Here is a 26842-nt window from a genome sequence, read left to right on the forward strand (position 1 = left end):
GCTGAAGAGACCAGCAAGAGCAAAAAGGAGGGAGGCACAGTGATCCTGTTCTATAGCTTATAGATAGCCACCATAGCTTGCTCCATCCTTTTTTAATTCTCTTTAATTATTTCTCCCTAGTGGGCAGGGAATCCTGTGGAGCATGTGATGCCTTCACACCCTCCCTTGTTCATGTCTCATTGAGCAGGAGACCCATCCCACCCAGAGGGATCCCAAAGTTCCCCACAGACGTTTCATTGGACTGGAAAGGTTCTTCTTGTTTGGTCATTTTAAGGGTGGTGTCAAGCACAGGAAATTTACTGATTTCTTCTTGTTGGCAATGCCATGAAAAGCCCATCATGGAAGGATAAATAAAGAAAACCAGAGCAGAGGGTGGGATAGACTGGATAAGCAGGAGAAATTGTTCTTTTGTGGATCCACACTGAACAGAACAGGGATTTGTGTGCTATTTGGATGGTTGAGTAAAATGCACAGCCCTCTGTTCAGCTCCATGGTACTGCTGTTCCCTGTTGAGGCCCCCCAGTTTTACCTGTGCAAATTCCTTGTGGATTTTTTTTCACCTGAAATAAAATAGTATGATTTGGAGGAAAAAAAAACCCAACCAAAAAAACAAAAAAAAATCATCCAAAAAACCATCCCCACAAAAAAAAAGAAAAAGTTTTTGCAACTGAAATGTTTGTTTCTGCCACTAAAAACTCAGTTTTCTCGTTACTACAATAATGTGTTGATTTGAAATGGCTGAGTGGCTTTAATTATAATACTGATTTTATTTTCTTTTTTGGTAGCAGTAATAGTCAAGCAATGGCATGCCGACAAAGACAGCTTTGAATGAGCAGCAATCCTGAGAGGTGCCGTCCTGCTCCCTCCCCCCAGCCCCGTCTCCCAACTCCTGACAAAGAAAACAAGTCGCTGCCTCTTCAAGACTTTTCTTGTCCTTTCTGTTCGTGACAGGCGTAAGTGTTAGTAACATCTGCTGGCCCGAGCTCGCTTCCTCCTGCTGTGCCGGGCTCTGGCAGGGCCGTGCAGAGGAGCCAGGACCCTGTGCCAAGCACGGAGCGTGGCTTTGCCGAGCCAGGACTGAATTCAGCGGAGCTGTGCCTGCAATAGCCGGGCACGGGCTCCGTGCGCCTGGCAGGGTCTGCTCAGCTCCTCCTGCCTTCTCAGGCCCCAGCTCTCACAAGTGGAAGGCTTTGTTGGCTTTTCCTCCTTGTGGATAATGAATGTTATTTTAAGCAAAATAGCCAAGGGGGATAAACAGATCAACATGTGAATCTGAAAACATTTTCTATGAGCTTTGACTTAGAAAGTTACTATAAATTAGATGTTACAGAGGACTCTTTTCTTTCACAATTTATTCTTTAACTTGTTTCTCCCTTTCAACAGTGTTTTGCGGTTCACTAGGCCGTGGGGTTTTTAGTGGGTTTTTTCCCTTTACTCTGTCAGATTTCCTTGATGGTGGCAGTATTTTCCAGAGAAACCTGAAGGGAAAGTATATATGCATATAATTTTACAGGGACATAGAATCTGTAAAACAGATGCAGACCCTGCTTTATTTTCTAATTGTTTGCTTCAGAGTTGGCAAGCTTTCCCTTTGGATAAAGTGGACAAAAATGTATTTTGGTTTTGCTTTTTTAAAGTAAGGCATAGGGTTTCTCTTCCTAAGACTGGTTGGTTGAATACTTTTCATTTTTTTCATCAAATAAAAAAAAAATTAAAGGAATATGTGGAGATTTGGTCTATTTCATGTCACATGTGAGGTCAATGGGAAAAACTATGTGCATCTAAGAGTAAAAATGATCTCAGACTTGTCAGCTCCTAACAAGTAGTGATCTTGCTCTTAGGTTGGCAGTAATGTGATGCTGTGCTTCAGGTCTGTTTTTTGGGGGAAGGACAGGGAGCTCCTGAGGCAATTTTATGTGCCATTTACTGATGTGAGAATTTTTAGAGACTCCTGTAATTATTTATCTGGAGATTTTATTCTAACAACATCAAAAGGAAGCCTGAAGTTATGCTATCCTATACTTCACTCTGATCAGCCTTATAGAATAATCCAGTTGTTTCTTCCTTCTGAGTACACAATGAGTGTGTGTGGCAATGATCCTGGAGCCCGCAGGCAGCTGCAACAGAAAAGGACTTCCGTGGTTTGCTTTTGCTTTCTCTTCCTGTCCCCTCCACTTTCATATATGTTTCTGAGAAGGCTGAGTTTCCAATGGACTACCTAGTACAAGACCAGGGGAAAGCGAAACTGTATTTTGGGGCTTGTTTTGTTAGTTCTTTTGGTTTTCATATAATATTCTATCAAAGGCACTGTTCTTTAATATTAAAAACAACCCAGTGGATGGATAAATTAAAGATGTCAGTCAATAAAAATTAAAATATGAACTTTATCTGTAGGAAATACTAATGAGAGAGAAGTTGAGTATGTTTCCCCCTCAGTCCTGCTCCCTGCAAAATGCATCATCACTCTGGCATCATTTAGAAGTAAGTTCGTAGTACTTCTAAGTAGCTGAAAGTGAAAAGATTAGAAATCAGGTTGATGATACAGTTTCTTTTCAAATTCTTTCTCTATATGTTTAATACTGTGTCCCTGAGGAAGTCCCATTATTAAAGCTGCGTGACTCTGAAATCACCTTGACTCTGCGGGGGCGATATTTGAGAGTTCTGGGGATTTTCCTCATCTGACTCTTTGAGTTCCCTTTTGTTGCAAGGATTACAAAGGTTTTTTGTGAAACATGTCCCTCTCAGAGTTTGTATCATCTCCAGTCAAGTCAAATTGACAGGGGTGGCAGGAATTACCCTGTGTACACTAGGTATATAAACCAAATCATGTTATTAACTGAGACTAAGGGTTACAGTAAGCTTTTCCCAGAGGATTTTGGAGCTTGTTCATATATAAACATTCATAAATAAATGCTGAAGAGGAGTTTTGGTGCTTTCCAGGTGCCTTTCCCCACATGTGACATTAATTACTCTAACAAAAATAACTCAAGAGTGCATACTTCTAATTGACTTAATGACAGAGACCCTAACACACTTTGCACTATGGATGCTTGTACAGGGGAGCTGTTCCTCTCTCCTCTGCCACAGCCTGGTGTGGAGTGGGACGTGGCAGGTATATGGCAGCATGGCAGCACACAAGGCACTGGGATGAGAAGTGGGAGAATTTCACCGTGTCCTGTAGAAACAGTGCAGAACCTAACCTTAAACAGAAGCTGGTAAAGGGTTTAACATGAGGGTTTAACAGTTGTCTGGCTGGGACATTTCATTTCTCTGCAGAGTGCAGACTGTTGGTTGTTGGCCAGTTTTTTCTCTCTTAAGTTACAAAAACTTTTCTCGTTCTTTGGTTCAACTTTCCTTACTCCAGATTTGGTTATAGCACAGATAATGAGCCAGGGCATGGGGTGTGCAGGGTGAGGTAAAGGGTGCTTTGTGTTATCCTCTCCTGTATGGATAATGTGGTGTCAGCTTTGAAAGCGGAGCTGTGTGTGTTGCATAAGTGCGTCGCATGTCTCCTTGAGAATCTGCTCAGAGCTGTGAGGCTGAGAGATACTGTGCTGCAGATCTACACAGCAGCTTCCCTGGGGGTAGGCAGTCTGTGAGAGAGCAGAGCAGGGCTGCTACATCACTACCAGTTCCAGTATCTGCAGCACTTGGATCTTTCCCCAGGGGCCTCTCCTTTGCGTATTAACCCAACCTGACCCTGCTTGCCTTGCAGGAACTGCCTAGATCACAGCTAAAGGGGGTATGGCTGTAGGCATGGAAATGTAAGGTCTGACACTGATGGTATCAATGAGCAGGAAGCCTTCTACTGCTCTATGTGTTCTTAATGAATGCTGAAGCCAAATATTAATGCATTTCTTTTTTCATCTGTTACGAGTACAGCATGTTTAATAGTTTTTTTGAAAACGGTGTGATGAAAACAAAAGGCCAAAACCCCCTGACTAAAACATTAACAAAGCATTCTTCTTAATCTGTGTGGACATAAATATGAGCAGAATACCCTTACAGGTTTCTGACTGGGTCATTCAGCCTTGAATTGAAGTGACCTCATTCTGGGGGGATACAAGGAGCTCAAGCCTTGAAGTTTTTTCATGCTGTGGTTGCTGATGATTTTTATACTGATAGCAAGACTTCTGGTGGATGATATACCAAAAAGTTTGCAGTGGCAAAAATTACTGATGAATTCATTGAAGGAAAGCTGTGTGTGTGGAGGTGCCAAGGAGAAGAGGATGTCTCTGGATTTTTATTACTTCAGCTTAAGCTTTGGTGTGCAGTTTGTCTGGTCCTTTGAGCTGCCACTTTCTGCCACATTCTGAATTCACATTTCAGCTTTTTTTCAGTTGATTTGATTTTGCCTAGCAGGTCAAATTTTTTCCTTACTTATGATCAGAGGAGGGCTGATCTTGGGATAAAATTCCAGGTATAAAGTGACTCTGTGCTTAGGTATATATGAGTACAGAAATATTTTCAGTGACATGTGCTCCTTCTAGAGACACATGCTCTTGGGTTTGGTTGGTTATATCTGCCAAAACCACTTTCTCTTACGTTTTCCCCTTTCTGTTTCAGAAACTGGTCAAAGATCTGTTTACTTTCAGGTTTTCTTTTTAATAGATTTTTTAATGGACAGATTTCAGCAGTGATTTGAAATGAGCCTGACATAGAAGTTAGGCATAAATGTCACAAAATCCAGTATCTGTGCATGATTTCAAACCTAAACCAAGAAAAACTGAGATTTGCTTTCAGATTTGAAGACATCTCAAACTGCAAAGCAAGGCAAAAAGAAAGTCTGATACTTCTAAGGCTGCTGAAGTTTGTGCAGTTTTTGAAGCCACCAGCTACTAAAACATGCTAATTACTCCATGGAGATGATAATGTTTTTTGGGATGTCAGCTGAACAGTTGGCATGAAACGTGGGCCCTGGAAAGTCAGCTGCTACTGACTGTAATGGAGTCAGTGTCACCTGCTGACCCTTTTAAAAGAGTTTTGGCATGGTGTGTAAAGAGGGTAGAAGATGTTTTCCTTCCCATAACAGGAGATATGGGTGTGTGACTATAGGAGTTGCCACTGCCCAGAGGCAGAGACTTGGGGTAATTAAGCAGGAGCACAGACACCTAAAGAGGGAGAGAATTTCCAATAACTAGACATACAAAATTAAACCAAACTGGTGATTCTAGTTTCAGGTAGTCACTGTACTGGTTTTGCATGGCAGAGACAGTGTACACAGGGAGTGTTAGGTTATAGTGCCCACAGTAGCTTTCCAAATACCACTCAGACAGCCACAACTGATTGATTTTTTGCCTCTAATTTTTACTTCTTTTGATCAGTGGGGAAAAATAGATTCCTCTAAGCCAAGGGGACCATACCCCACCATCTTGCAGTTGTAAACAGAGCTTGGTTCTCTCCAGACTTCATTGTGAGTTGTTGTAGAATGTGTGACTCATAGCCTAATTAAACAGTCTCAAAAAGAATACAATCTCAGCATTAGTTGTGTTTTTACTAAGCATATCCAAGTATTTTCTGTCTCTTGGAGAGTCAGATATGTGGTTTTAAATCATCTGCCTGCCTGATATTAGATTGCCAAACCATCAGTGGTATCTGTCATAAGTGTGCAGGACTGGGTTGTCTTGTGAGCATGCTGGATGGCTGGTTTGGAAGGGGGAATTTCTATCAAAAAGTACCGGCACTTACATGTTAATTAGGCCTTCACTTCTTAGATGTGCATATCTGTGCAAGTGTATGAGAAAAAACAGCTAAAGTAATCTTACCATTCTTTGTGGGTATAATGGAGAAAGGAAGCTTTTTTAATTATTGTTTTATTTTTTAATATATTTTGCGTAGTAGAATAATGTAAGGAGGTTCAGCCCTGTGTTTTTAGTGAATAACTACTTGGTAGTGAAATGAAGTAGTCAAAAACATCCAGTTCTTGGGGATACTGTGCATGTGAAATAGAACATTTTTGCATACTGAGTAGGATGCTCCAAGGCATGTGTAGACTTTGAGGCTTTTTTTGTTTCTTTTACATATGGGCCTTGGTGAAAAGTCAGACCTGCTATAGGTAAAATTTCCATTTGTGATCCTCTTGCTTCTAACCTTGTTGAGCTCTTAAATCTACTAACTTGTCTCTTTGAGTCTGTGTGTGTGGTGCAGAGATGTTTATGCATCTCATACTTCTGTTTGCTCACCGAAAGCCATCTGATGCCCACAGAGGTATCTTTCCAGGCTGAGGTGCTCTTAAGTAAAAGACCTAAATAAAAGACCCGATTTTGATTGTTTGGTACCTAATGTTCTATGACCATAAACTGTTGTGAGAATAGCAATAACTTCCAAGACTTTCATTCCTTTGAATTAGCCTGGTTTAGGATATGTTTGCTTTAATTCTTGTCCATGTTTATAGGAACATCTTTTTCATATCTCCTGCTCCAAATTTGTCATTATTAGGCTGTGCTAATACCTTTTTTGGCTTCTGAAGCTGCCTTGTGTTGTTTTTTGGTTTACTGGTTTCTTCACAGGGAAAAACTTTTTTTGTTAGTACTTAGCCTACTTAATAGCATAGGTGCTTTGCAGAATAATTTTTTTATAAATCCCCCCTAAAACAGGTGTCTTCCAGTGGACTGGAATACAGGTGAGGAGAGGAGAGCAAGGGGTGTGCAGGATGGGAAGGCAAATCAGGAGACCTGAGTTGAGTGCCCAGCCTCTAAATGTACCCTTTGCTCTCTTTCATTTGCTATTCCTTTTGCTGTTTAATTCCTGAGGATTGTATTTCCTTTTCCCATCCCTCTGACATATCTGTTTAACTTGTAAGATGCCTGGCACAGGGCTCTGTGTCCAGACATGGATGTGTGTGCAGAGCTGGACCCCCAAGAATCTCCGAGTTCACGAGGAGGACAGCAGTGACAGCGTTGCCATTCTGAAGCTGCAGTGGTTATATTCCCATCCTGGGAGCTCCTGTACTTGAGGCTGCTTGTCTGTAGGTAACTCCTCGGTGTAGGAACAAGAAAGTCACACTCCTCTGCAAGTTGCTGCAGCACGTCCTAGGAGCGTTCTGCCACATCCAGCCCTCTCCTTCCCCGGGTTCCCTGGTCCCTCCAGCCCCTGTTACACACCCACCGTCTGAGGAGGAGTAGTGCTGCTCACCTGAGAGCCCCAAACTCTGTGAACCAGATCCACTGGGGTGATTCCTCTGTCTCTCCTTCTCTGGTGAGCTTTAGGGGATTTGCTGGCCTGTCTGCAGGTGTTAAAGGCTTTGCTACTTCACCTCTGTCTCACCGCATTTTCCCCTGAAAGTGGTGTAGCGCTGCTGCTGCCTCTGGCTTGGGCAGATGTTGCCTGAGTGCTGCTGTGAAGTCTCCTGACCTCTGCCATCTCTGGGCTAACTACCTCTGTAATAGTTGTCTGCTGTAGCCGCCCTACAGCTCCAGGATGCTTTTCTTCTTCCCTTCCTCCTGCATCCTTCTCACCTTTATTGGGTAACTAGAGGTAGGTGTTCTCTGGAATGGGTGCTTTCCTCCCGTTCCCTCGCTATCAAGCGCTCATCACATGATATGATAGCAGACCTCACCCAGGGCCAGGCGGCTGCCGATCACAGCGTGTCGTCAGCTGGCACGGCTCCCGATTCTCCGGAGCTGGCAACTGTCCTCTTTTCTTTGAGCTCCGATAACGGGAGCAGATTAGCGGTGGGAGCAGCCGGAGCACTGCTTTATGGGGCTTTACTCCTGTATACCTCCGGTTTTCCACAAATCTTGCCAAGTGAGTTTCCTGATTGTGGGCTGTGTCATTCGCTATGCTCCCCTTCCCTGCCCCCACCCATTTCCTGACATCACTTTAGATCCGGCTGTAGCACTGGTCCAGTTCTGCTGGAGCACTCCACCCTGGACTTCCGAATGCAGTAAATCTTTCTGGTGGGGAGAGTCATACGGTGTGTGGAGCATGAAAAGCTACAAAGCTTTGTCAGGCTTAGGAAAGAAATCCTCAAAAAATGAGGGAGAATATTGAGCTAACTTTTTTTTCCAGTTCTCTCCCCCCCATACTGTGTTGCCTTCATTTGGTGAATATTGCTCTACCCTAAATAGCAATAAATAAACAAACAAAAACTTTAAATTTGTCTCTACTGCAGTCTCCTGCAGCAGTTTTGATATGATCTGGCATAAAGGAATAAATAAAATACATTCTCATTGCTTTCAGTGGTCTATTTGGGGTGCCTTTCTAGACTATCAGTGTCATCATCTCTCAGAACACCATGGGTACTGTCTGGTTTACCAGAGCTTACACTGTCTGGACTCAGAGGCTGGAGTTGGTCATTCTGGGGCTAAAACTGTCCAAAGCAAAGGTCTGCAGTGCTGTGATTATGAATAATCTCTTGGCAATCTTGCTGCCATATACTCTACTAAAAAAAGCTTTTTATTCATAAGGAACGTGTTAGAGCCCCCACTTGGAATTATGACTAGATATTTTTCTGCTGGAGGTTCCTAGGATCCAGGATTTCCTCACCTTCCTGGCATTTGGGCTTGTCCCATTTGCTACTGATTCAAACCTCAAACAGCAAACACAGACTAGGTTTTGTAGTTTTTTGTCTTTTATGTCAGCTCTGGGAGTAAAAGGACATGTCACATATTGAGCATTGCTTTTCCCAAAGTAATAAAGTCAAAAGTCTTTCTACCTGCGTAAACTGGGGAGGGATCAGATATACTTGAGTCAGGCATGTTTCTAACAGCATGCTCCTCTTCTAAAGAAAATTAATTTCTTTAAACAGTGGGCAATTGATGGAATTTATAGCCCAGTATATTTTGCTGCAGGATTAATAAGAGGTGTCCTGTAGGACAGCTGCAATTTGCTCCCCTAAAACACTGCCTGGGATCAAAGTGCTTTTCTGCCATATTGCCCATGAGCTATATATGGTGACCAGAACTTGGGTGTGAAATGTCTTCAGGTCTTTTTTTCCAGGTCAGTTGTCTGAGGCAAATTCAGCCCCTGCTTCTGCCAATCTCTGCCTCCTCGCCTTTACCCACAGTTGAATTTTTGCTCACTTTGTATCAGTCTAAAGATATTTACCATCATAGTGTAGTGTCAAAGCCCTGGAGAGAAACAATGTCTAGTGGAAAAGATGTCTTGTGTGGATTGAAATAGCTTTGATTAATATTGTAGAAGGAGTGATACTTGCTGGTGAAAGTTTTCAGGGGGATATGCCTGTTTCCTGCAGGAGACATCACAGTTAGTTCTGCTGGATGTTCTACCATCATGAGCAGGCAAATGCTCCTTTTCACTTTTATCTTGCTGAGGCTTTTTTTTTTTTTTTTTTTAAATCAGCTGCAGCCATCTCCCTTACACTGGGAAAAATAGCAGCATGGCACTTGATCTGAATTATTTTTATTGTGTCCTGTGGCAGAGCACAGTGGTCCAATCATGAGCAGAGCATATTTGTATGATATCCCTAACAACTTTGTCTTCCTTACTTTATTGTGACTCTCGGGTTACTCCTGGAGAAATTCCAGGGACTGGATGTTGTGGGGTGCAATGTCACAAACGCTCTAGGACCAGTTTGTCTCCACAGGGGTCAATTCCTGTTTGTTCTCCCCAGAAGTGGCATGCTGTGGGGATTTTTCTGCTGCGGGAACTGATTACACTTGCAAATGATACTGACGTGGGAGGAGCTCTGAGTTTTCTTGAGAATAGGGTTAGGATTTAAAATCTTGACCAAGCTGAGAAATCACTTGGAAAAAATGAGAGATTATTCAGAGAACGACAAGCACGAAGTTGTTAACGTAGGTAGGAATAATGGGCTGCCCAGCCCCAGAATGGGAGATGGCTGGCTGAGCAGCAGCTCTGCAGAGGGGAGATGGAGTTGATGGTGAATTCCAGGCTGACTGTGAGTCACCAGCTTCGTACAGTTGTGAAAAAGGCAAGCTGAGGTTTATAACCAAAAGGGTACAGTGATCCTTCCACTCAGCTCAGCTTGGTGAGGTCTCAGCTGGAGTCTTGAACCAGTTTTATGCTCACAGCCTTTAAAAACAGCAAAACAACTCAAAAGTGGGTCAAAAAAAAAAAAAAAAAAAAAGGGAGGAAAATAGCATGTAGAATGAATGGATGATTTAGCAGACATGACCTATACAGAGAAAGTGTAGGTACTGGGGTTGCTCAGTCCATGGAAGAAATAAGTGAGGGGATGGATGAACATGTTAGCACCTGTAAAATGTGGGAAGGAATAAGCTGTTTAGCATATATTTCAGGAAAAGGACTGTGTACTTGAGTCTTGTGGGAGCTTTGTGCAGAGCAGTCCCGGTGACAGGCTGTCACCAGAAATCTACAGGAGCCTCTTTTTAGCAAATGTATTTATCTGGAACTGTCTGTGGCAATGGCCCTTCTTCTCTCCTGCTTTGTGATGGCCAAGCCTGAGAAACACATGGTGGGAAGGGAGCCTGTGCTTCCCATTGCAGGAGAGCTGGCTCTGGCCCAGTGAGGAGAGGAGAGGAGAGCAGCTGCAGAGCTGACCTGCACCTCAGATCGATGCTGGAATGGCAAAGCTCACCCTGGGCTCTTGTGCTGAGGAGGCAGCACGCTCGTATCCAGGTGTGGCCCCACAAATGCTTGGTCAGAGGTGTGCTCTGATGTCAGGCAATGAGAATTTTTGGCTGCTGGTGTAGGGAAGTTGAACATATGCATTTGGGTTACATGGAAAGGCTGGTCATTTTCCTCTCTAAGGCTGGAGGCAGGAGAGTTGACCAGGGTGAAAGCAGGAATGCGGCTTTAGACTCGCTGTGGGACTTGGTGGTCCTGGAGGAACACCAGGTATCAGCTCTCAGGAGATGACAGATCCATCCTGACAGATGTCCCTTTAGCACCAGCAGCCAAAACATCATGGTTGTGTTATTCTGAGGGGTTTGTTCCCATCTTTTAGGGAGATTTTTGTCTTGGGGGTGGGCTTGCTCTCTTCCATCACGTAGCAGCTACCGCAGCAAAGCAATATTAGGAAGTAAGATTTTAGCTGTCTTCCACGTGATTAGTACTGCTTGAGGGAGGGGGAAGGGCCTCACACTCCCTATTAATCATTTCTTCTTCCCTCCTCCCATCTGCTCAGTGATTCTCTTGCTCTTGCATACACCACTAATGTTTGATCACTTTTATTTCTCTCTGATTCTCTGACTCCCTCCCTCTCCTTGTTGGTTCTTTCTTGAATCACTGCCCTCCTTGCTCCCACATTCTTGCAGAGATGCTACTCAATGACCTAATTTTCCTCTCTAGCTTCCTTAAAAACAAAAGAAAAAAGGCAAAAAAAAAGAAAGGAAAAAAAAAGAAAAAATACTCTTAAGTTCCTCATTCCCTTCTCCATAGACATTATGCCTTTTCCCAGTGGTCAGCACCTTCAGCCAGGGTTGTAGAGCATGTGTGGGCAGTGCCTGCTTCCCTCCTCCTCCTCCTCCTCCTCCTCTTTGTGCCCTCCCCAGAGGGTGCAAGCCTGACTCCTCCTCCGGCTCCTTCTCTTCCAGCTGCTTTCACTAGCCTCCTAGCTCTTCTTGGCACTGAGGAGCCTGGACATCTGTAGAAGCAGCTGGAAGCAAGATGGAGAGCCAATATCCTGCAGCTCATCAGATCTCTACAAACCTCAGCTCAGGAACAAACTGCTTCATTTGCTGGGTTTTTGTACTCTTTTAGTTCGCAGCGCACACTGCTCGTTCCTCACCATCCCAGCAAAGCTCCAGCTTTATTGATACATGGCCTGGCATGGCTATAGCCTGCTGTTTTAGAAATCTTGTCACTGATCTGTAAATCGGAAGAAGGCAAAGTTAAGCTTTGTTTCCACCTGGATCTTCAGCACTACCTGCCATTAGCATCATATGGTTCCATGGACAGTATTTAATCCTGTGTTAGTAAAATTTGACCTCTGTCAAACAAGCGGCAGCACCACAAATTTGTATTCCTGAGAACACAGCAAAAGTGGTTTTTGCTGGTTCTCTGTCACTTCCCCACCTGATTTACATCAAAACCTTCTTGCAAAGACGACTGGTGATATTCTGAAAGGTGACAGTCATCCTTCCCTGTGAACACTGGAAAGCAGCGTTAAACTGAGCTCCGCAGGGCTGAAGGAGCAAAAGAGGTGCAGGATCCCTGCTGCTGTTCCTGTGGAGGTGGGAGAAGCTGGCGGGGGCTGGGAGCTGCAGCATTTTGCAGCAGGGCGTTCGGGGATGGGCCCCCGAAGGGAAGCTTGTGAGCCGCGTTGCCGTGAAAAGCCTCGCAGCATGTTACATGATGCAAGCTCCTTGGCAAGTGCTGTAATTGTGTCACTGAAATGGCTGAGCCACAATGCTCAGGGAAAAGGTTTTTCCTGGTGAGCCTGCGAGCGCACTCCACTCTTCCCTGGTGCACGAGAGCAGTCTGGGAAGGCTGGGGATACCACAAAGTGCTGAGAGAGCTGATGTTTGGGGAAGGGTTCTTGTGCTCTCTTTCGGGATTTGAAATTTGCCGATTTGTGGCTAAGAGCACGTAACAAGAGATATAACTAGACAGATGCTTTAAAAATATTTTTCAAAGGACTTGGAAATGAGTGTGACGATTAGGGACACCATTTTCATAAAGCTTTCAGCCCAGCATCCTGTTGTACTCTCACGACAAACTGCAGTAATGCACAAAAGCAGCTATTGGAGTTTTTAATATCTTGCTCCCTCAGCACTAGCGGTAGCTGTTTGCTTTCAAATGCCATTATTTGCACCCAGAGCTGTTGGAGCAGAGAGGTACAAAGTAAAGGGAATTGCTTTAGAAATCAGTTTTTAGGCCTGATTTGGGGTGAGTCTTCCAACCACCAGCTCTGACTGGGCTGGGCAGTGCTTTGTAGCATGGGTGCCCATAGGTATGTGTGGGTACACAGAGCCTACGTGTGCTGCTGTCAGGTGTTTAAGTCCAGTGTAAAGCAAATACTATTTGCAAGTAGCCCTAATATGTCCTTTTTTTTTTTCCTTCTTCCCCTGTCTCTAAACCTTTGCTGTGAAACAGAGCTCTCATATTTTCCATTCCTAATTCAAGAGCTGGAGGGATTGCTAAAGCCAGGTATCAAGTTACAGGAGAAAGAGTGAAGACATTTGGTTGCAGCTTCATTGGCTCACACAGTGCATACACCCAAGTGAACATTTTCATCGGCCCCCATGTCTCTGTTAAAACTCTAAGGAAAGTCATCTTTTCTCTAGGTCTGTCCTTGGGAAGGACACTGCAAAGAAAGTTCCCATCAATAGAGGTGTTTGAAGGCTGGGAACAGGAGGAAGGAAAGCCCCTGTAATGATCAAAAAGCATCTTGTCCGTAGTACAGGAAATATTGTTCCTACTCATCTGAGCTACCAAAATAAGGCAAACCAACAAGTTTCAACAATAGCAATGTTCAGATTAAATCCTTTGAATGGGAAAAGTGTGTAGCTTAAAATGTGACTCAGCCAGGAATTGTTACTATTTCTGGTACTGTTTTAGTTTTTAAACCTAGTCTGCTTCAGATATTTGGCATGTCCTTGGTTGTGATAGGAGGCTGATTAGAGGTGGTGACTAAATATCCTTTATGGGCTGACTAATTCAAACTCGGATCTTTTTTGCTGAAATTGGGATTTTATGCTGTCCAAGTTAGACATGAACTTGAGTGAAGACTGCAGTGTGTAAAAGAAAGCCAAACCCCTGTATGCTTTTCTTTTTTTTTAACCTTCTCGTTATCACCTTCTATCTAGCATTTCTTTTCTTGTTGAGGTTTTCAAGACCATGTCGGTTGTTTTTTTCTCAGACAGAACCTCTTCTGTGTTAGGATGCTTTCTTCAAACCTTCAGCTGCTTCTGTTTGAGTCTCAGAGTGGTGGTATGTGTTTGGCTGTTTCCTCAGTAGTTTATCCCACCAGAAGAGCCTTCTCACATCCTCTTTTCCTTTCCTATGTATTCTCTTGGTCTTTCCCCTGTGTGCTGCTCTTCCTTTTGCTGTTCTCCATGTGTTAGTCCTTTTTGTTGCTCATTTGCACTTGTCTGGCTTGGAATGATCTGCAGCCAGCTCTTCTGTTTCCCCACCATGCCTTTCCTTTGGTAGAGCTGATGGGAAATGTTATATTTCCCCCTTCCCTCCTCCCTCTGCCCCCTTCCTCTCCTGCTTCCTTTCCTTGTACAGCTCAGTGAAAAGCACTTAATAAAAAGGACTTTGGGTAAAAGAGGAGCAGAACAAACTCGTTATTTCCCTGTGTGTGTGTTTTCTACTTTCTGCCTGTTCCTGCAAGCAGACACTCAGCTTCTGAGGCTGCATATTCTTGGGAATCAGTAAAGAGATTAATTTGGGACAGGGTAGTAGTGGACTGCCATTTGATTTCCTTATTTAAGTGTGACTGTTGTCCATATGCTGGAGACCACACGTGACTTAAAACTCCTGCTCTCTGTGTTTCCTCAGTTTTTCTGCCCAGCCTTCAGTTCACATTTTGCTCCTTGCAGTGAAAAGAAGTAGAAATTGTCTTCCTTCCCACTGAAAGTTTAGGTTAAAATTAAAACATGTATGGAACTGCAGAAGCTCTGGGACTTATCTCCTATAACCCCAAAGGTTATATGCCTCTGGGGCAGCTTTGGGGGCTTTTCAGAGAGCTGGAAATGGGGAATTTCAGTGTTGTACACAAGGATTTTGCTTCTTGCTGCCCATGTGGCAGTTGAGAAGGTGTCCCTAAACTGTAGTATTTGTCAGTGTGTGTTTGCTATACTGAGATACTCCATGAACCCTAAATGGTGAAGCATGCTGAGATCAGAGGAGAACCATAAATTAATCTGTATATTTTCAGCTTTTCTGTCTTTATTTTTCCCAGTTTGGTGGACAGTGATTTGTTGTGTGTGCTGCTTGTGTACTGTGTAGCATGAGCAAAGAGAGTCCATGCAATATAAAAGACACAAATTGAATTAAAACCATCAAGTTCTTCCCCTCCTGCCACTTTTCCAGGCCAGTTTTTCCCTGTGTGGGCTGTGTGTTTGCGTGCTTCCATTACTGCTCAATGAAACACACAGCACTTCTGGATAACAGACAGAACAAAATTTAGGTACTTTATTGTTACCCATATGCCCAAACCTAGGGATAAGGAAAGACTTGTCCGTTCTCATGGTGTGACTCTTGGGGATGGTTCTGTGCAGGGCCAGGAGCTGGACTTGACAATCCTTGTGGGTCCCTTCCAGCTCAACAGATTCTGTGATTATGTCCTTCATCTCCACAGACCTTCAGTGCAAGCAGTAGGAGTTTGAAGAAGTTGGGTGAAAACCTGAAGGGAGTCCAAGGTCTCCTTATGTTTGTGTAATTCCTGGTGCTCACTTCAGCAATGTGATGTAACACTGAGCAGAGTCACTGTGCTGATGTACCTTTGGACCTGGGCAAGAGGAAGAAAAGCTGTGAGACAGCCTCTTGTCAGGAGCTTCTCCCTGCAGTCTTCCAGATTCCTGAAAGAGGGGTCACATCCTACCAGGCTGAGTGATGATGTGCTGCCTGTGCTCTGCAAGTCTGCAGAGTGGATAGGTTCTTTGAGCCTTTGCCTATGGAAGAGGAAGGACACACTGTGGAAGGTACTTTATGCAGATGCCTTCAATAGATGAGGAAAAAGAAAGCCCAAGTTATCTGCCTCTTCTTCCATCATGCCCTTACAAATGCCTCCCATGCTTGCCAGCCCTTTCCTGGGAAGCACAAACCCCTTCTCTTTGAGGGGCTGTGGATTGGAGGCTTGCTCTGGGACACAGTTCAAAGAGCCAAATCACCTTTGAGAACAAGGCAATCATATTTGGATCACACCTTCTTGCCCTGTTTTGTAGCCTGGTGCTCAGGGAAGGGTATTACTGGTCAGCTCTAACAGATGAAGCTCAGATGAGCAAAACCAGATGTCAAACATATTTTCTACCTATCCAAGCTATCCCTTACTGGATTAGTGGCATCAGGAGAAATTTGAACCTTCTGCAACTGGAAATGTAGCCCCAAACTTTGAATTGCTTGTTCAGCTGCCGTGTCAGATGGGTAGTATGGGATAGAAGCACATATCATGTCAGTGTGGGAGGCTCCCATAGCAAGGTGGACAGAATGCTTAGGGTGGGACAGCTTGGAAAGGCTCCCCAGAACTCAATCCACATGTGCTGTTAGTCACTGCCTGTCCTTTACTCAGGCATGAGTTTCAGGCTGGGTGCTGTAGCTCACAGTCTGACCCCAGATGTGTGTTAATTATTTATTTTTCTCCACGTGCTGGCAGATGGTTGGAAGAAGAGTCTGCCAAGCATAGTGCATGCTTGAGGGCAGTGATTTTGAGACACGTTGTTGAGATTATCTGATGTTTCACATTTTCTGTAATTTAGTTTGTGTGTGTGTGTGAAGAGAGTATTTAAAACTTGCAGACAATAGTTTGCTGGGTTGCAGGGAATGAAACCCCTAATGAATAGTCCATTGTTTACATCCATTTGAGGCTGTTTCTTTGCTGAATTAGTGCCATGAAACATAGCTGCAACTCTGTTGTTTTTAACTCCCCTCTTTTTACCCATCCCCCTTCCTGTTCCTTATGGTTGCTAAATCCTGCTGCTATCTTTTCTACACAAGTTTCCAGGCCTCCTTCGTTCCTCTTGATTTTCTTCTGCATAAACCTCTTGTCCTAACTGGGTCATCTTTTGCTTCTAGTGTGGTAAATTTTCCCATCCTTGGCCTCTTGGACTCACACTTCAGTCCTTATTATTTTTATCCAGATGAATGCAGGAGGGGAAAAAAAAAAAAAAGCACCCAAATTGTTTTCTGCCATAATCAGGTCTAGATCCCTCTCTTGCCATTGCCTTTCCCTCCCCACCTCCTTGCTTTGGAGCTTTTTCTGTGCCAATTTGCAGCTCTGTGTGTATATATATATATAACTGTTTTATCTCATATTTGCCTGCAAGCCCCCTGCCTAATTTCTAGCTCTTATTTTCCTCTCCATTCAGGAGGCTTTCCCCTTTGCTCTGTCTGTAATGCTCCATGCTCTGATATCTGTGCCTTCTTCTGGTGACCCCTACAAATTGAGGTAGCTCCCTTTCCCCTGTCTTCAAACAGATAAGTGGCCAGTTGGCAAAGTTGTAAGCTTTTTTTTTTTTTGTTGTACTCTGGTTTGTTGATGGCCCCTTTTTTTATGTTGCTAATTGATGCTGTGTAGCTGTTTACCTGCATGATTCGCTGGAGTGATTGCTCAGACTGATGCATACCACACTCTGGAACTGTTTCTTTTCTCTCCAACCCTGATTTATAGATAACTGGAAAAAGCAATTCTTGGCTGCCCTGTTTTGAAAACTGTTACACCACAGAAAAACTCATTACATGAACACAGCACCTGATATAAAGAAGCTCTATTTGGTTTTCTGGTTTCCCCCATGAAAAAAAAAAAGCTTCCCTTTATTACTGAAACAATAATTCCCCTCAAATTGTATTTAAGTGATGTAGGCACCAAGGCTTACCTGCTCTTTTAGGAGTTCCTGGAAATTGGAACTGTGGAGTTTTTCATAATCAATAGAGGGAATGGGGTATTTTGGAGAGGTTTTTTTTGTTTTCTGGATAGGCAATGTGCACATGCCACATAATACAAACCCACCACAGCTCAATCGGGTTTGTATACAGAAGACAAAATGCTAGCACAGGTAGCTGTGGAGAATTCCCTATGGATGAAGGGGTTGTGGGAGGGTTGGAAAGCCCCAAAGATTTCAGAAAAGTAGGTACAGACCTACTGAGAGTCTCCTTTAATTAAAGGAGTGCTGTGCATTGTGCAAATCAAGTGCATTTGATTCCCTTTTCTTCACAACCTCGGTGGGATGCCCTCTGGACTGCAACTTGAGGGCAGTGCTGTAAATTTTGAAATACTGTTTGTTTGTGTAGGACAGTGCTGGTGTCCTTTTGGGTCAGCATAGCTACTCTAAAATATGGCAAAATCATCAAGTGACAAGCAGACCAATGATGCTTCAGCCCAATGCCAAAGAAAACCCTGCAAGAGGGAAAATTAGCTGTGAAAATTTACCCTGTTGCTACGGAGCTCATTTGGTTGCATATATCGTGTCAGAGTTGAATGGTTGAAGAAATACTTCACTTGGTAAATGAACATTTGTGCTAGTTACAGGACAGCTTATTCATGCATAAAACTTGAGACACCTGGTAGTGATGCTGCACAGGTTGTTTTTGAATGAATGTGCTTGTTGGAAGGCAGGGGAGGTGTGAAATGTCTTTGTGTCTTTAAAGTATTTCTCCTTTTGATGCCATATACTATTAAGGAAACCAGATTTGGGGAACATGTTAGCTCTGTAAGCAGGAAAAATTTCTGCTTCCTACGTGGGGATTCTTTCTCCTTCTTAATTCCACTACAGATTGATGTTAAGATCCTGAGGCTGGGGCACTGCTTTTGTTTTGGCCTCTTACTTCCCTCTAAAAACATGGAGCTAAGATGTAGAATATGATCAATTCCTGACTTTCTTAAAACCATTTTCTCCTCTTCCCACCTCCATCACCAGACATTGCACATTCCTCCCAAACCAAACCCCTGTAGCCCAGAAATAGGTCACACCCCACCACCTGGACAGCAGTCATGGCTTGCGTCATCCCTTGGCGTGACGTTGGTGAGCGCTCAGCGAGCAGGACCGGCTTCTTCAGGGAGCAGGATGTGAGAACGCCCCTCATGATTCCTCCAGATGGGCCTTGGGAGCTGATGGGGGAGAGGAAGCTGTTTACACTGGGGAAAAAATAAAGAGGAGAGGTATAAGCTAGCATGATCAGCACACGAATTTTCTGCTGGTTGGTTTGGATGATTTATAATGGTATACAGAGCTTTGTCACCTTTATGCTGACTTGTTCCACTGCTGCCCAGAGGTCAACCCATTGGCCTGTAAAAAATGAATTGTCGATCTCTGTGGCTTTTCCTGGTGGCCACAATCCTGGGGCTGTTGTCAGTCCTGCTGTTAAGCTCAGCTGAGGGCTGGAGGGGTCTGCCCGGGATAATCGCTCAGCCTCTTAGCAATGGTGATTTCATTTTGGACATCCCTTTAAAGTGACCCTATGCAGGGCATATCTAAATCTCCTTTTTAGTTTGTGTGTAGAGGAGCAGCAATGTCTGCAGTTGGACTAGTAGCCTTTGCTCAAAAATGCAATTTCTTGTTGCAGTGGTTACTTTGGGAAGCTCACAGGAAAGGAGCATGCTTCCATTTTTTTTCAGATTCTTTCAGTTGCTGCAAAAGGTTAGCTGCACAGTGGATGGGCACAATGGAATTAGCAGCAGAGACAGAGGTATCTACAAGCACATGATCATTTTCATAGGACATGTACATTGTGCTTCTTCCTGAGAAATGCTGAGAACAAATTGTCATAGAAATGCAAAATACAGTCAGTCTGTTTTGGGCTGAGGCAAGAAATGAGGGCCCTATAGCCTGGAGAGATGTGTATGAATGTGCGTGGGGAAAATGCTCCTTAATTAGATGGATTGACAGATCCTGATTCTCCCGCTCCTTCCGCAGTTTGCTGCGTTCAGTCTAGGAAACGCCTCCCAAACTCACCCACCACTGCCTTTACGGAAGGCCTGGCACACTCACCTAGAGTCCTCCATGCTGTATGGCTGGGTGTCACTGAGACCTGCATCATGACCTGTTTGGCTGGATGGACAACTTCAGCCTGGGAGGGGAGCCCAGCACATCCCCTGCCCTCTGCACTCCGTGTTCTTTAACGCTCCTTCCCGGCAGCTGGCTGGGCTCTGGTGTGGAGAGGACAGCGTCTGTCCCGGCAGGGCCTGTGCCAGGGGCCGCGTCCCCTCCTCTCGCGCTGGGGAGCTTGTGGTGCTGCTGTGCTGAGCACAGCTGAAAGTTGCTTAATAGACATGCTAGACTCTATCTTGACAATATACCCTTTTCTTGAGAGAAATGAGAAGTTTCAATTTCAGTCACTAGCCTGTTTTTCATTGACCTGTTTTAGTCAGCAAGTCGTGGCTTTACTGTGCCACTCTCTCAAACTGCCACTCATGAGCCTAACGAGACTCTGGAGCAAAACTCCTGTCCTCTGCAGAAAATGCAGAGAGAAGAGACAGTTTTACCCCAAACATTAGAGGAGACTCAGTTAAATTGCTGCTACAGTAAATGTAAAATATTTTTAATTTACAGAGTACTGTAAGCCCCAGTTGGGAGGAGGTGGGGGGAAAGGTTTGGAATGAAGTTAATAAACCTTTTAAAACTTTAGACTGAATCTTTTATTTGGTGTTTGTATAACTCAGTTATCTGCTAGTTAATACCAGTATTTTTGATACCTCTCCAGAGCCAATACACGAAAAACCTTCAGCTCTGTTGGGTATTTGTGCTACAGCATATTTAATAGCCATGACAACAATTCAACAATTGTATAGAAGCTTCCCCTCCCTGTCTGAGTGTTGCAGGCACCAGAGTGTCTCCATTGGAAAACCCCTAAACATACAGTTTCAGCCAAAACTGGTTTAATGATAGTCTACTGAGAGCTTGACAGGCTTTTTTATTTTTTTTCCTTTTAAAAAAAAAAGGAAAAAAAAAAATAAAGAAAAGGGTGCACCTTTTTCCTTCCCCCCCCCCCAGTTTTTTTCTTAACTTCTTCACTGCTTCTGTGAAAGCTGCTGCTGTAAAACACAAGGCAAATTAAAAAAATAAATTGCTTTAAATTGCTTAACAGGCTTGATGAGACAAAGCCTGGTGTGTTGGAGTGGCTGCAGGGAGCTCTGCGGCTGCTTTTGTATGATTTCAGAGGTGAATTTAGATGGCTGGAAGATAGATGGGTGCCAGATGCAGTTTGACACAGATTCCGGCAGCTGCTCCCGCGCGAGGTTTCATTAGTGGTGAGTTAGCGAGCAGCAGAGCGCCGGCGAGGCCCCCAACGCTGCTCTGACAGCGAGAGCACTGAAACAATACAATATTCGCTAAGTGATTTTAATCTGGGAGATTAAATGACACCCAGTTGGTTTCCCGACTTAGAAAGCCAGCACAGTATAAAGCTGTTCATGGCACTCACTCTACCAGGCCCTTGTCACATACATTTACATTGGGAGTGCTTTCCCGACCCCCTCATCCTGAAATGGGAAGAGAAGGGTTGATTTTGTGTCGCAGACATATTTTTCCATCCTCGCTGTATAATGTGCTTTTAACTACAACAGGAAACATTGGCCTCACTTCAGCAAATGCTTACATTGGACCGAAGCGCTCGCGTGCTCCTGCTAAGCACGGGTGAAACTGCTTGAAAGATTAGGGCCACGGTCTGTAAAGTGAACGGCTTCCTTTTTAATAGATGGGCAAGTCCCAAATTCAGGAAGCAGTTGGTATTTACAGGCTTGGGCAATTGGGTTTGGTTTTAAATAAACCAGTGTACTACAATGGGTGACTTGATAGAAATGGTGGATGGGCTGCTGTTCTCCAGGCAGATGAAGTTTTATTTGTGAAGGAACACTAAAGATTAGGACTTGGTGAAGGGAGAGAAAATGTAATCAAACTTATTTGCAATACAACCCAGGCAGACTTCAAGATTCTTCTGGAGGTACTTCATGGGCTGTATTTTGGGAACCCTTGCTGTGGCACATTTACTCTGTAGTTATTCAGGCTTTCTATATATTTTGTGTATCTCTATTTGCTTCAGCAAGGAAATTTGTGACTAGAAATAAAAAAAAAGGTTTTCTCCTCTCATAGATGGGGGAAGGTATGTAAGGAAGCAAACAAACAAGATCTCTTTTCTTTCACATGTACTACCTGAATTTTGCCTTTACTTAACTGCTGATGTCAAACTACTCTGTTCACTTTGAGTCATTTACTATCTTCACAGTAAGCAGACAAACTGGCTTTCCCCCCCCACCAATAAAAATGCCAGTTGGATGTGTATGGGCTGCTGTATTTGGATCTCAACCATTGTTTGTTTGTGCATCTTACAGTTCTGTTTCTAGATGCCTTTGGTAAATACCCCATGCATGGCTTCAATTAAGCTTTCTATATTGAGAAAGTATGCCTTAATTTATCAGGTTAAAGATATCTCTGTTACATCAATTTGTTCACAGTGTGTTGTGACCTAATCAACTAGGGATGTAAGCCATTTCATGAGGAGTAATTACTCAACAACAAAAAATGTCTCTCTTTCCTAATAGCCGTGAGTGAGTTGGCTAATTGGAATCCATTTTGGTAGTGGCAGGTCAGCAATCAGGAGGTGGCTTTCCTGGCTGGCTTCTAGGTGGGAGGGAGAAGGCAGCAGCAGCAGAAACACAGAGCTGTGGTTTCCTGATGTCACTGGGAGAGCTTCTCTCCATCAGATCAGTGTCACATGCGCTGGCATCGGGGTGTCCTCATGATCCCCTCTACCACCAATGCTGTGACAATTTGGTCAGAACCCTTTCCTGGATATTTTTGAGGGAAAGAATTCATGAGTGGGTTGGAAATGCCAGATCTTCTTTCAAGACTTGCAAAAGAGTTCTGTTATTGTTAGTGGGGGCAGGGGGCTGCAGTGATGTTCCCATGTGACAAATCTCCATGGCCTGGCTAGGCCTTGGTCAGGAGATGATGTGAAATTTAGGAGTGATGGCTTGTTATGTCTCTACTCAGATTAATTTATGAGAGTGACAGAGCAATTTTTGCTTTCAGTGCTGCATCACTTAGAAGCATGAGCTGCCAGTCCTGCTAGGGGTGTCATGCAGAGGCATCTTCTAGATGACCCCACTGGTTGCTGTCCTGTTTTCCTACTTGATAGATCATTGAGGAGCATTCTGGTTTTTTCTTTTATTTTTTTTCTTCCCCTCCTTGGCTTCAAACCTTGCTGAGAGGGAGGTAGAGAGGAAAATCCTCATGAATTAACATTATTTCCCTGGTGGGCTTTGCTGCCATTTTATCTAATTACGCCTGCTGTTTTCCAGATCACATTGTAAGCATTTGCATGAAGGGGCTTTCACTTACCTCCTCAAGTAAATTAAATAACAGCCCTTAGGCTGGGCTGACAGCATAATGCATTTTCATGTGGGAGATCAACAGCTCCCATACCTTGAGATGGGAAATGCTGAAATGACAGGGAAGCTCTGTGCTTTTGTCTCAAATTAGGACAGCTAGATGAAGTTAGGGCCACTTTGAAAATGCCTGCTGCTGGCTCTTGTGGTGTGTAGGGATTGGTAGGAAGAGAGGGGTCTAGGAATCTGCAGAGGGCCACAGAAAACAGACTCACGAGGATCCACGAGCTACGTGCAAGATGTGCAGGAAAGCCAGGGAAGCCAAGCCTGTTGTCAGCAGGTTTAAGTGCACAGCCCTATTGGAAAGCGTGAAGGGATCTGCAAACTGTGGAAGATTGGAAGCCACAAACATAAAGCAAATGAGAGGTGTAGGCCCTGCCCTGAGGATGTTTACAGCATGACTTCGTGGATGAGGAAGGCTGGACTTGTGTGGAGAGCTCAGGAAATCAAAACACACGGCCTTGACTTTCATTTCCACAATAAGCCAGGCTGTAGTTTCCCTGTGCTTCATTTCTTCAATTTGCAAAATGAGGCAGTAGCCCTTCTGCTGAAATGACAGTCCGCTCCTTTCCTTGCCTGACCCGTTACTCCCAACGAGTATCCAGCCCCAGGAATTATCCTCCAAATGTTTCAGAGCTCCCAGAGCCCTTCATGATACCAGCCTCATGGGATGACCTGGTTCCTTCATTGTCATGTGTGTTACATATCAGAGATGTAGATCAGCCCTTCTCTGGCTGTCACTCCTTCATTCCTTTGGTGTAGCTGGGGGCTTCTGAGGTGGAGAATGGATCAGGAACAAATTACTTTGAGGAAATGTTTTTCTTCAGCTCCTGATCAGCCCAGGCTCGTCCTGGCAGAAAAGAGGATGTTGATGGGAAGGCAGAGAGACAAAATCTATCTCTCCCAACCATTAGGCTTGGACAAGCCTTTAGTAGCCCAAAATTCTGTGCCCTCTTGGATTCTTTCTCAGGACCTGAAGTGGGATGTGCCAGCAAGTGGACTGGTGAGCTGCATGGTCAAACTGAGTCAGCACTTGGGGAGTGAGGAACAGAGGGAGATGGATCTCTACAGCAAGTAGGGAACTTAATCTTGACTCTGGCATGCTCACGTTGGTCATGGATGGAGTGGGTCAGCAATAGGAAAGGCTGCTTAACTTGGAAGGCTCTGCCTGACCTACGCAAAGCTCCCACCATACAGATGTAAAGGAAGAAAGGCGATATGTGTTCATTTAGTTAATTGTAAATCTGTGGTGACAAGGACCATCTCAGTATTACACCTGTAGTGCTGAAGTGCCTTCTAGCTTTTGGTGTTAAATCCTTTTATCCTGTGTCATTGGCCAGGGATTAAGGAAGTCATGCAGATCACTAAGATCTGCTTGAAGGAGTCTTCAGTGACTCACTTTTGTCTAGGGATCTTTCCTGAAAAAATGTGATTTACTTGTTTTTCTTTAGAAAATCAAGTTTTCTGTTCCATCAAAACATAGTTCCAGGTTGAAGGTGGAGGAGAGCTAGAAATGTTAGTGTGGTGGATGTGTAAACACCTTTTAACTTACATGTTAAAGCATTTTGGCTCTTCCAAGTAACTAGAGAACTACTTTATGATGCATTTCTGTGTCTGAGATGAATTTTGAATGCCAGCGAGATAATGAGATTTATCAAATAAAAAGCCTGTCTTTCACTTTGTTCAAGCTTGGCCTCATGCCTCAAATACATGGAGTTTAGCTCAGAAGCAGCTTGTAATTTGTATCACAAAACCACCGTGTGTAATTCGTGATGGATGGTGGCCACTGAGTGCAGGAGGTTTGCAGTTGGGACGTGCTGACGGCTCCTGCTGACATTCGCGTCTGGTCCAAGTGACTGCAAGGGGCAGGGGACCAGCGAATGGTCACCACGAGGCTACCGTGGGAGAGGCTGAGGAGATGCCTGCCTTAATAAATCAGGGATTCAGGTTTACTGTCAATCACTTTTTAGCATGAACTTGCAGGATATTCACGATGCAAGATACAGTGCTGCTTTTAACGTGTATGGGGAGATGATTCAGGACTGATACAGCTGCTTCAGTGATCTGGTAGTATACATCCCATTATCATTATTCACTCACATTATTCACTGTTAGAAAGCTTTCTAACAATTCATGATATTTCTCAAGCTCTCATCCCCTCCTCTCTCTTTCTAAAAAAACTAATTTAATTTTATTATTATTATTATTCAGATTCCTGCTGTACACATCCCCCAAGCAGGTGGGAGGGGGAGTTGGTGGGTGATGACTTGGCTTTGTTGGAACTTCACTTAATGCAGGGTGGGGGCAGAGAAAATGAAGCTAAATTACGCAGATCCTGAAGGCACAGCTAGTGCACTGCATCACTTGTGAGCATGACTAGAACTGAAAATGAATCACAGCCTTGTTAGACACGGTATGTGTCAGTGCATGTGGGCAGAAATATCATTCAGCGAGAGAGAGAAAAAGACAGAGACTACATCTTTTAAAGTGTGCTGGTCCCAGTGAAATCGCTGTAGTATTTAACCTCATGGGTGAGAGCTGGGAAACAGTGGGACAGCTGCTCTGGGATACTTTACCTTATTAATTTTTATTCCTTTCTGAAGGTTCAGAAGGAGTCTGAATTTGTCAGCAGTGACATCTACTTTCTAAACAAGAAAAGGCTATAATTGCAAGATTAGGTTTGAACCCACTGTTGAGGACTTCAAAACACAACCACTCATTTGGGGCTAGATTTGAATGTGGAGTTGCTTTAGCCTGTGTGTTTATTGTGCATTAGGAAGCAAATGTGATTTGCTCTTTGTGTAAACTTTTGATGGCTGCATGTGCACACGATCACACAGTATACACACATGCACACTGAGCCAGCGCACATATTCCAGAGACAAAAATCCAGCCTGGAACTGTAACCCTGGTTCTTGCAGCTGTATAATTCAATTCTATTCTATTTCTAGAATTCATTCTATTTCTAGAATGGAAATTGTTTTTGCAGTTCAGTTGCAGTGTGACAGAGCCATGTCAGGTGATTTGATGGAGAGATGCTGGAATCAGCTGGCCACTAAAATCTGCTATATCTGTGTTTGTGTTCCAGAAGATACTTGCCACAAGTGATAGCAACGTTCCTAAAGAAGCTCTCCCACCTCCTGCAGAGACCTATCCATAGCAGCCAACAAGCAGCAGCCATCTTAAAATTCCCCCCTTGGCACACTAAAACCACACTTTTTCAAAGCCAGATGGAATCAACCAGTGTATTCTTTAAGGGATTTTGGTTGTGCATTTTTCGATGTTGTGCTTGGTGCCTGTGCTCAGTCATTGGCCTGTTGTGTGTGATGTGTTGTATAATTTAAAAGCTGATTATTGTAGACACTACCCAGATTTTTTAATAAGTGGCTAGAGATGTGTGGTTTCTCCTCTATCCCCCTCCCACAGACCAGGTGCTTTGTGCTTTCTGAACATGCAGTGGTTTTTGAACATTGTGAAGGATGTAAACTGCAGCTGAGAACACAACAGTGCACCTCCCCTTGACAGAAAAAAAAGTGGTGGGGAGAAGATAAAATCCCCACCATCGGTAGATTTTAAAATCCTGGTCATCATGTGGCATTCCTATAATGTCCATACTTACTAAATGAAAGAGGGAAAATGGGAATAGTTTGTAATTTTCTGACTCTTAACATGATGTTTTTGGGAGGAAGGCAAGGAAGGGATCTGTACTTGCGACAAGTTAAAAATAAGTTTTAATTACTTGGAGTAAGAACATGTTCTGAAAAGTAAAGATTTTGGACTTAATGCGCATGGAACAAAAGGCCGTTGTGAGCTATGTACGAGAGTTGCTGCGAGTTTGTATTCTGCCCTTTTTTTTCTGTGGGAGTTATTTCCTGTTGTTGACTAGAGTTCTTTATTTAGAACCACCTA

General features: G+C 43.9%; 1 protein-coding gene and 1 long non-coding RNA gene across 2 annotated transcripts in view; one reads left to right on the plus strand and one right to left on the minus strand.

The window, feature by feature from the left end:
* SERTAD2 (SERTA domain containing 2) overlaps nt 1-26842 on the plus strand; it is a 74831-nt gene that overhangs the window by 21640 nt on the left and 26349 nt on the right. The gene's annotated exons all lie outside the window — the stretch shown is intronic.
* On the minus strand, nt 14874-19763 carry LOC117244139. Its single transcript, XR_004496662.1, has 3 exons — nt 19539-19763; nt 18529-18676; nt 14874-15343 (listed from the first exon to the last, which is right to left on the minus strand). It is a non-coding gene; the product is annotated as an uncharacterized LOC117244139 (long non-coding RNA).

The sequence above is a fragment of the Parus major genome, chromosome 3 (genome assembly GCF_001522545.3).
Source record: "Parus major isolate Abel chromosome 3, Parus_major1.1, whole genome shotgun sequence".
NCBI classification, from domain to species: Eukaryota; Metazoa; Chordata; class Aves; order Passeriformes; family Paridae; genus Parus; species Parus major.